The following is an 11177-nucleotide window of genomic DNA, read 5'->3' on the forward strand; positions in this document are numbered from 1 at the left end:
ATTGTTAAGAAACAAGGCAGTTTATTGGATTGTATATATTTTTAGGGATTTTGGAAAGAAGTCACAAGGGAGTAATGGAAATAACATGGACTGCATTCATTGTCAAAAACAGCTGTAATGTGAGCAGAACTGTAGAAAGAAAATACTCGTTTCCATGCAATTGTCTTTTCCTTTTCTTACCACAAGATGTCAGCTTTCCCTCTGTTCAGTTGTCTTAAAAATAAATACAGAATGTCTGTGTCCTTACCATATGTATTACTATTTAGGGTTCCATAGTAATTCATATTATTGTAAAAAAAAAAAAAAAAAAGAATTGCACTAATTAGAAAGTTAAGCTGTGTTTTTTTTTTATCTGCATTTTGAAAGAGAGTGATATGAAGAGGGTATATTATATTGGTCTTGATCTCTTCAAGTAAAATATATTAATCTCAAAAATTTGTATCCAGGTTTTTAAAAAAAATGTGTTATAATTCAGGGATTTAAGATTGACTTCTCATCTTCTCTGTAAAACTAGATTTTATTGAATCAATCAGCAAAAATTTACTAAGCAACTACTACATTCTGCTAGTGGGGTACAAAAGCAAAAAGAGAAATACCCTTTTGCATTATTTTTTTAAACTTTTTATCACTTAGCTTGATAATATCAGAAAAGTAGAAATTGAATTTGTTTTTCTCCCAATCCACACTATTGAATATTACAATCTTGATAATTACCTGGAGCCTGCATCTTAGAACCTCATCACTACTATGTACCCACACTTTGACTCCATACAATTAAACACTGTGTCCAAAGGCAGGCTGAGGTAATAAATACCCTGTTGTGCAAGGTGAGCATAGTCTTCAGAGTCAAAAGATCAGGCTTCAAATCCCAAATCTTCACTTACTACCAGTTAGACTTTGGGCAGGTTGTTTTAACATTTCTGAGCTTCGATTTCTTGATCTATAAAATGAAAAAGTTGAATTAAACCAGAGATTTGATGGACAGTGCTCCCAAGTGGATCCAAACCAGATAAATATGTAGTTAGAAAATGTTTTTTCAAAATAAATAGAAAAATAATAGAACATAGTTTATGTTAATAAACTATTTTTTAAAAACCCACAGCTTTTTTTTTTTTTTTTTTTTAATTTACATACAGCCCTAATTCAGTCTCATTACCTAATCAATGAACTTTGTGCTGGACATTTTCATGTGGTCATCCCATAGTCATCCCAAACTCAACATGTTCAAAATGGAATTTTTTTCCTCTTTTAATCTCTGAGAAATTTTCTCATTTTTAATAATAGATTTTTTTAAAAGAAGTATTAAAGGAAGAGGGAAAAAATTAGCAAAACCAATCATTACATTAAAAAAGATATTTATGTATTTGTTCTATGCAGATGAGGAGGAGGTGGTTTCTTCTCATCTCATTCTTTAGAGCCAGGCTTGTTATTGATATTTTTGCAACTGGCTGGACTGCTCAGGAGTTTCTATGCAACTTTGCCAAACCATGAAATGCTTATGAAGTTGCTACTGCACCATGTCCATATGAAGATTGCTATTGTGTCGTCTTATTGCAGCAGATGCTGCTAATGGTGAATTCTGCTAATATTTCCAACCATTGATTTGAATTAATAAAACAGATGCTTCTATTCATGTAGGACCCACCTCAAATTCTCCCTACCATAGAGTGCTTTAAAAACTTTAAAGGTACCTAAAATGCCTAAATTCACATGGTTACCAGGATACCCCTTTTTAAAATACTTGTTCATCTAAAACAACAAAAAAGATACTATATGGTCAAAGAAACAGTGTCCTGGTGTAAGAAGGCAGATAGCTGCCCTTTCACCTGCCTGCTTATAACCATAAGGAAAAATCTTGAGAACTGGTTAAATCATACCTTTTATATACACACTGAATTCTGACCCAACAATCACAAGTTCTTCTGGATTCAAAATTAGAAAAAAATCATGCAGTACAGACTCTGAATAGAAGAAGCTACTCCAAAGTTTCCATATAGTTGGGTTGGAAGCAGACAGTCTCAGCATAGTTCACTATCCTTATTTATTTTTGAGTTGGGAAAGTTATGATAGTGTTTCTTAAAAAACAAAATATTATCAATGAAGCTTTTTTCTTAATTCCCCTCTCCCCCACCAGAGGAGATTTGTGTTGTCAGTCTTCTTTTTCTGTTCTTTGTATATAGGGAAATGTTCATTTGTCTATGTTTCTCAGGTTTGTAATAATGGTCTATCTTCTGTTCATAATAAAAAATCTCTGGTTTTCTTAGAAATTTTCATTTATATGACACTTTAAAATTTGCAAAGCACTTAATGTACATTATTTAATCCTCATATCAACCTTGTAAGTTGTTTATTCCTTTTATCCCCTTTTTAAAGATGGGTTCACATAGGTGTCAGAAGAGTTGTTCAAACCCAATTTTCCTGACTTCAGCTCTAACCTTCTGTCCACTTTGCCATTCTTCTACAGTGACATATGAACAGAAGCCATCTGTCTTTTTTCACATTTTACAAGTAAGGAAATAGGCCCAGAGAGATTGTCATTTTCCCAAGGCACACAGTATTAGAGGCAAGATTTGAACCAAGGTACTTTGACTCCAAAGTCAGTACCATGTGTACTTTCAGTATGGAGTAAAACTCTTAATTCATATTTTGAAGAACTGAAACACAACATCCTCAATACTTTAGGTACCAGGGACAGATTTAAAAGTTAATGAACTAAGGAGAGAAAAACTGATATAGAACAATGATATCCTACTTCACCTTTAGAAGTTGAACATTTGGACACTGTCTCTCTGCAAGAAGGTATGTTACAACTCAGGAGGACTACTTAAAAAAAAAAAAAAAAGAAAAGAAAATTCCAAAGGCTTAATTGGGAACTAATTTGGAACCTCATAGGCAAAAAGTGCTTTTCAAGAGGCATTTGTTCTAGGAACTTCAAATCCATTTAAGGTTAATAGTATTAGGGGTAGTGTGACTTCTGTCTGGCATCTGTCAGTCCCAGTCATAAGTAAAACTGAAACAGATAAGCTTTGTCTTTGTTTCCTCCTGTCTCCTTTCACACTGCTTTCCCACCATTTCACCATCTTGTATCCTTTCCATTCAAGATCTTGATCTCTCCTGATTTGAGATCAATGGGTATAATTATTAAGATATTATTTATTGTGAGTTAATAATAATGCTGACAGCTGACACTCAGCTGTCCACAGTAAATGGAATTTTTAGGGTTTTTTAAGAATTTAACATTTTTAAATTTTTAGTATTTTAAAAAGAATTTAACTTAGATTTTAAAATTTGATCCATATGCCAGGCCTGCCAAATAGAGAATATAAGTAGTAGTATACTGTTTTACAAATAAAGAAGTTGATGTTGAGTGACTTTCAAACAACTAATAATAGGGTTAGCTAGGTGGCACAGTACCTAGAATACTGAACTTATAGTCAGGAACACCTTAGATTGAATCCTACCTTCATTAGTACCAAGTGTGATATAATACCTATGTGATCCTGAGCAAGTCAACAGGTTTGTCTCAGTCTCTTCACCTATAAAGTGAAGATAATAGCACCCATTTTCCAAGGTTGTATTATATGCTTACACATTTCTATAACACACAGCACATAAGCATATTATTACTTTGTCTACTTGCAAGGCCAGCCATGTCTATGATTTACCTTATGATTAATAATTTGCCTACTAGGCTCAAGAAATTCAACAGAACTTTGCTTTTATTGAAAAAACTATATTTGCTATTCCTCATATTCAAAGATTATTCTGCTTATTATGTGTTAGGTATTGTCCTAAGAACTGGAAATATCAAGAAAATAAAGTGTCTTCATGGAATTTACATTCTAATGGGAGAGATAATATGTTAATAATTAGGTACATACAAGAGATATACATAGTAGATGGGAAATATTCTTAAAAGTAATAATACTAGCAGATGGGAGAACCAGGGAAGGCTGCTTACAGAAAATGAGATTCAAGCCAAGACTTAAGGAAACTTAGGGAGAGCATTTAAGGCACATGGGATAACCAATATAAGGTTATGGAGTCAGAAGGTAAGAGTATCATGTCCAAGTAAGCCAGTGTACCTGGTTTACAGGATTCATAGATGGAAGCAAAATAGGAAAAGGAAGTTATGATGAGTTTTCAATTCCAGGGAGCCACTAAAGTTTATTGATATGGTTGTCTGTGGAGAAACTGGGGCAGGGGAGGAACATATAATGTGAGGGAATTTGCAATTAGGGTAGGGAAATTAGCAACTGAGAGGTTGAATCTGAGTAGGGAGACCCCACTCTAAGGAATCCAATTAGAAGGCTGCTGAATGAATGAGCATTTATTGTGTGCCAAGCATAGTGCTCAGGACTGGGGATACCAGAAAAAGAAAAAAAAGACAATCCCTATTCTCAGAATTATTGATCATAATAAAAAATAAAATGGGTATTTAATTTCAATTTCATACAAGTCCTAGCATTCTTTGTAGCTCCATTTTCTCACTTATTAAGATGAAATAACAATCCATTATATTCCTATACCATAATTTGTTTTACTATTTTCCAATTAATTTCGATCATGGTTTGTTTCCAAGTCTTCGCTATAACAAAAGGTGCTTCTATGTGAAATAAGCTAATGGGAAAACACCTTTTAGAGAAAGTTATTGCTGTAAGCCAATTGAAAAAGTCTCAGCTGCACAGGATGCAGTGCCAAAGCAAATGGCCATTTTTCTTTCATGTCATTTTCACTGATCAAAGCGATTTGTTTTTGACACCAAACTATTTGACAGTACCAAGGACTTTGGACTAAGGCTATAGTTAAGTTGAGCAATGATGATGACCTAAACTTGGATGAAATCAGATAAAAGATGTTTATAAATTTTGGGAAGTTAGAATGCCTTTCAGATGGCTGTCCTTCAAGTAATTGAAGATATTCCCAACTTCCATGCCTGCTGAAAGTCTTCTGGGCTAAATATTACAAATTAAATCAATCAGTCCTTGTATGGCATCTGATCCCCTGACCTACTATTTTGGGAAATTTAATCCCACACTCCAGCTTCTCAGTGTTCCTCCTAAAATTTGGAATGACCATTGATTAGGGAGTGGTAAAAGTAAGAAAGGTGTCAAAGATAGTAAGGATCGAACACAGGATAGTTAACACAGACAGAAGGTAAAGTCAGAACAATCAATTTTGAGAGAAAATATGTTGTCTGAAATATCCATGTGAACATATATCCTAAACATAGCTAGGCAGAAGTTGGCCTAGAGCTGCTAGAGAAGTCAGGTTATAGGTAATGATTTGGGAATCACCAGCATAGAAGTGGGAATTGAAATCAGCAATTGCTAAGGAGCAATAGAGGAGTAAGATAGAAAATGATTCATGCAAAGGAAAGAAAAAATGCAGTGAGGGATATAGGAGAACTAGACATGTATGGTACTTACAAAGCCCTTAATCAAATAGGAGAAGATGGTCAGCAGAATCAATGAGGTAGCATGGTATCACTGGCTCTGAAACCGAAGGACTCTTGTTCAAATCATGCCTTTGATGTTGCTTACTAACTGTATGATCTAACTTGGTCATGGGCAAAGTTTCCTCATGTATAAATTGATGCAATTGGACTAAACATCTGGGATTCCTTGCAGCAATAAATCTATGAGCTTATGAACATGCCTGAAAAAAGAAGCACTAAACCTGGACATTGGGAATCACTAGCTATCTTTGAGAGAATAGTTTCAATAAAAGATAATAATGGAGAAATGAGTTGCCAAGGGGTTAAGGCATTGGAGTATTAGGAACAGAGGTAAAACTTCTTCAGGAATATGTGCAAAGAATGGGAAGAAATCCTAGTTCTATAAAGGAGAAAGTCAAAGAAAAAGGTTTATTAGTTTCCTTTGAAGGTTAAAGAAATCTGAGCCTAGTTGCAGATAAATAAATTCCAAAAGAACAGTCTAACAGCAAGGCTTTGAATGTGGGACTCAGATGGAAATAATGTTGACACAGAATAATAAAGTCAAAATGAAGAGCTCAGCAAGAAAAATACAAAGGAAACAAAATATAACAATTACTAGAGGGAAGAGGAGAAAAGTGAAGTAGAAGGACAGAAAAACAGCTTAGAAAGGATATGTATGTATATGTATGTGTATTTCAAAGACCAGGAAAATAAAAGTGTGCCATCAGCTAGGGAAATGAATATTTGAATGTAATGGGATATTATTAAGCTATAACAAAGTATGGAAAGGATGCATTTTGAAGAATTGTTCATTATATTCATCAGTTGCTTTTCATTACAGTGGCATAGTTATATAAATTATCCTGCTGATTCTGCTGATTCTGCTGTGTTAGTTCATATAAATACCCTACACACACACACACAAAAAAAAAAAAACCCAAACAAACCTGATACAGAAACTGAGGCACAAAGTTCTAAGCGTGATCAATTTATTACGATAGCAAATACCAATAAATTGGATCCAAGGTGCCTTGGTAATCAAAAATGAACCTGACAGCAGTTCTTTTATAGCATTTACATAGTAATGCTAGAGGGGTATTTCATTCCTGATTTGCTGGTGCTGCTGCACCATCAGTTCCTCACCAAGTAGACCAACATTCCCTGACTAACATCTTTTGGAAAGTTCCATATTAGGCAAATATCCTATTACCAGGTTTGACTCTTCTTTCACCTTGATCAGCATAAGGTCACATATTAGAATTTTTGTGGTTGGACTTGAACCTAACAGAAACAGGGAAATTAAGCTCCTAGAAATTTTTCTAATAGGGCCTGTACAATTAAGTCTGAATTTGATTTACAAATATTGATTCTGATTAAATTCAATTCTCAATAATTAATCATAGAATATAAAATTCAAAGTTTACAATAGACAAATGAAGTTACAGGCTTTAAAGAGCTCAGACATAAAGAGAGGATCAACTAATACATAGTGGATTGATCATAATAAATTAAAAATAATATAAATTAAAAGGGAGTATTGAATTTCAATTTCATACAAGTCCTAGCATTCTCTATATCTCTCCATTTTCTCACTTATTAAGATGAAATAATAATCCATTATATTCCTATGCCATAATTTGTTTTACAGTTTTTCAATTAATGCCCACATGGTTTTGTCCCAAGTCTTTGCTACAACAAAAATTACTTCTACAAGTATTTTATACCTATGAATGCTTTCCTTCTTTGTTGGAATTCTTTGAGATAAAATATTAAACATAGTATTGGGTCAAGCTTTAATACTTTTCAGATGTAGTTCCAAGTTTTTTTTTCCCCCCAGAATAATAGAACCACTTCAGAATTCTCCTAACAATGCATTAATGTAGCTCTCTTTCTATATGTTTTCCAATAATTCTTTTTCTTTTTATATCATTCTTATAATGGAACCTCAAAACTGTTTTAATTTGCATCTTATTATTAGCAATTTGGATCATTTTTATATGTATGGTTATCAATATGTTGTATCTCTTATTTTGATAATTGTCTGATACTTGTTCTTATATATTTGAATGAATTACCGGATCTTTGTAAAAGGAAAAAAAATTAGTACAAAAACTTTCCCAGGTAACTATTTCCTTTATAATTCTAAACTGCATTAATATTTTTTGCAAAAGCTTTTCAAATTTATGTAATCACAAATCCACTTCATTTCCTGGAATATAAACAGAGATACTCCCTTTGTTCAGTGTTTGCCAGAAATTTTCTCTCTATTCATAAATGTCAAAAGTATCTCTTTCCCATTTGTCTATTGTGTTAATGATGGGACCTTTAAATCTGAGTCATGTAGATACAGATAGATGACAGGTGATATATTAATCTATTTGGAACTTGCTGCATATAGTGATGGTTTAAAATTTCTACAAGATTGTTTTACTTCAGATTATTGTGGGTCCTTTCATTCTGAAATCTTGTTAGTGTATTGTGATTTTTTGAAGATTTATCTGTTCTAAAGATCTGTGTTCTGGAAAAGGACCAGATAGAGACATTGAGTGACATAGTGTTGAGTGATGAACCTCAAGTCAGAAGAGCTAAGTTAAATCTGACTTCAGACATTTACTAGCTATACAACATAGGGTCAGCCACTTAACCTTGATCTGAGGCTGATCAAGATTTCCTCTTCTGCAAAATGGATATAATAATAGCCCCAACCACCCAGGATTCTTGTGAGGAAAAAATAAATTAATAAGTAAAAATGCTTTCCAAACCTTAAAGCACTGTATAAATGCCACTATTATTAGAAAGTAAATCCAAGGTCCCAGTTTAGAACTCTGGACATACACATTTAAAAAAGAAAAAAGGACTTTGTTTTTCAAAACTTTTTAGCCCTAGAATTTAGAGTATAATGGAACTTGACATGGGAGTGAAAGGGAGATTTCGGGTATGAGAATATGAACTTCCTCTAGAACGCAGCTGCAAGCCTCTGGATTCCAAGACTTTTAAGCAATTATGCATTGTATTTATAAACTCATTCCAGGTGGATAGTTTTATGTGCTGAAGCTAGAGTTGGCTTGAAAGCACTTTGAAATAGAGCTCAAGAGAATAGGTGTGGGGAAAGGACTCCCCTCCGCCCCTGTTAATAGATAATATGAGTTGCTTAAAATTTTTTTCCCTTTTAAATCCCCAGCACCTAGCACTGTTCATAGCTCATAGTAGATTCTTTATAAATGCTTGTTAGTTGATTGACTAATGACATGAAACAAAGAATATGAATTGTTCCTTGCTGCCTGCTACAGGGGAAGAGAGGAAATAATTCAACCATGAGGTAGAAGGCTTTACAGTTTCCAATTGCTTTCGAATTTCTTGATCTCCATATCAAGGAGACAAAAAGAAGTTTAGCCCAAGATTCAGTTGAGTGATCTAGCTGTATGACCTTGTACCATTCACTTGGCTTCTGATTATCAATTTCTTTATTTTGAAAAATTTAGCCTATACTGACTTCTTTTTTCTTTTTCTGAATTCCTCTAACACTTAGCATGGCAGAATTTAGGTACAATTTTCCTGTTATTTTTATCTCCTAGTGTAGACTGTAAGCTCTTTGAGAACCATGCCCTGTTTGTATGTTATCTATTATATAATCTTACTGCTAAGCATATACTTCAGAATCAATACAACTTTATTGATTGGCCATCAGTTATGGTGTAGGAAAGTCACTGGAGTTAAGCTGATGAGAGCTGAATTTAATGTTGTCTGCTGTTACTACTACTATTTCTACATCACTAATTGTTTTCATCATCATTGCTGTTTGTCCTTTGTTTTAGAAGATGATCAATGACATTGTGGGTAATATCTTGACTAGTGCAGGAATTAAATTTAAATGAGGCAAATTGCACTTATGCCCCATAATAATAATAGCTAACATTGATAGAGTGCTTCAAGGTTTACAAAACACTTTGCTTATAGAATCTCAGTTAATTCTTGTACCAACTCTGTGAAATGGGTACCATTATCATTCTAACTTTACAAGTGAAAAAACAGAAGTTGGTAGTCTTGCCTAGTCATACAATCCAAAGTGCCTGAGACAAGATGTAAACTCTGATCTTCCTGAATACAAGTCCTATACCCTATTTATTATGCTACCAAATTTCCCCAAAATCACATAGTATTAGAGACAAGATTTAAACACATCCTCTAATAAAAAAGCCATCACTGTAGTGATATTGAGTTCACACTTTGGCTCTACCACTTAATACCCTTGTGTTTTTTGGGGGTTTTTTTGCTGAGGCAATTGGGGTTAAGTGACTTACCCAGGGTCACACAGTTAGGAGACCAGATTTGATTGAACTCAGGTCTTCCTGACTTCAGGGCTGGTGCTCTATCCACTGCACCATCTAGCTGCCTACTATGTGATGATCTTTGAGCAAGACAATTAACATCTCTTGGTTTCAGTTACCTCTGTTTTAAAATGAGAGGTTTAGATTTTTAAGACTAGGATTTTACCAAAAAAGAAAAGGCTCTGAAAATCATCTCAGATCAGGTACCAAGAATCAGGTATTGTAGGTTTGACTGTGTTCTACTTTGATGTCACAGTCAGAAAGCTACTGATCAGCTAGGAAATTTAAGGTTTTCAGTTTAGGGAGTTTGTATGAGTATGTTGAGGTAGAGGGAAAGATGGATAAGGGAAGTAAGGAAAAAGGGAAAATGTTTCAGAAAAAAAAACTCAGAAGAAAGGGGACTAGACAGAAGGAGGGGACACAAATAAGGAATAACCCATTGGACATAAATTAGAAATAGAGTGCCTATACTTTGAGGTGGCCACAGTGCCAAGGCTTGCTTCTTAAGTTGGCAAGAATCAGAAATTCAATTTTACCCATTTACCCAAGGCAGCACCTAACAATATAGAAAATGGAAGGAAGGAAAAAGGATCTGATCTTGGACCCCTATAATTTTAAACTTAATCATGGCTATGCTTCATCTTTAGAAGTCTGTAGTCTTATTATATTTTATAGGCATTTACTCTCAGGAATTCCAGAATCTAAAAGTTGGGTGTTCTGTCCAACTTGAATTTGAACAAGAATCTCTTTTCTAATATCCCAGCCAGTTTGAACTCACCTCTATTTGAAGACATGCAGCTAAGGTGAATAAAGTACTTCCAAAAGTGACCCATTTCACTTTCATATAGATTTCTGAGGAAGAATTCTTCAGGAAGAGTTTTGGATGAGTGTCAGTGGAATCCAACAGGAGAGAAGCTATTCCTCAAAAACCAATAGGAATGTGCTCAAGATAACCAACTGAAAACTGAAAGGCAACTGTGGTAACATGAACAAAAGGACAAAAGAATCTGCTTCTCAAAGCTTGAACTATGCAAAGACAAGATTATGCTAGTGATATCATAGTTAAGGTAAATAATCAGAAGCAGGAAATCCTGGATCATTGTTTGAGTGACATTTGGGAAGAGGAAAGGGAGGGATGTGCCTTAAATATTAAATCTTTTCATTCTTGAAAAAGGAAAATTTTGTTCATCACAAACCTCCCCATAACTGGCCAGCTAGAGACAAATAAATCAATAAAATAGTTAGATAAGTCCAGATCCCACAATATTATATCTGTTTCTGGAAAGCCAGAGAGAGGGAAAGGCTGGAGGGTGGTGTGGAGGGGGAAGGGACAGGTTTTGGCGGGCATTGACCATGATTAAACAAAACTGTGAGATAACTACATTTGGAATACTGTGTACTTTTCTGAACAC

General features: G+C 34.2%; 1 long non-coding RNA gene across 1 annotated transcript; it reads right to left on the reverse strand.

Moving 5' to 3' along the window:
* On the reverse strand, positions 1–10867 carry LOC141566052 (uncharacterized). The gene is made up of 2 exons (XR_012489223.1): positions 10544–10867; positions 1–940 (listed from the first exon to the last, which is right to left on the reverse strand). It is a non-coding gene; the product is annotated as an uncharacterized LOC141566052 (long non-coding RNA).
* Between the last annotated feature and the right edge of the window lie 310 nt (positions 10868–11177).

The sequence above is a fragment of the Sminthopsis crassicaudata genome, chromosome 4, assembly GCF_048593235.1.
Source record: "Sminthopsis crassicaudata isolate SCR6 chromosome 4, ASM4859323v1, whole genome shotgun sequence".
Taxonomy (NCBI): domain Eukaryota; kingdom Metazoa; phylum Chordata; class Mammalia; order Dasyuromorphia; family Dasyuridae; genus Sminthopsis; species Sminthopsis crassicaudata.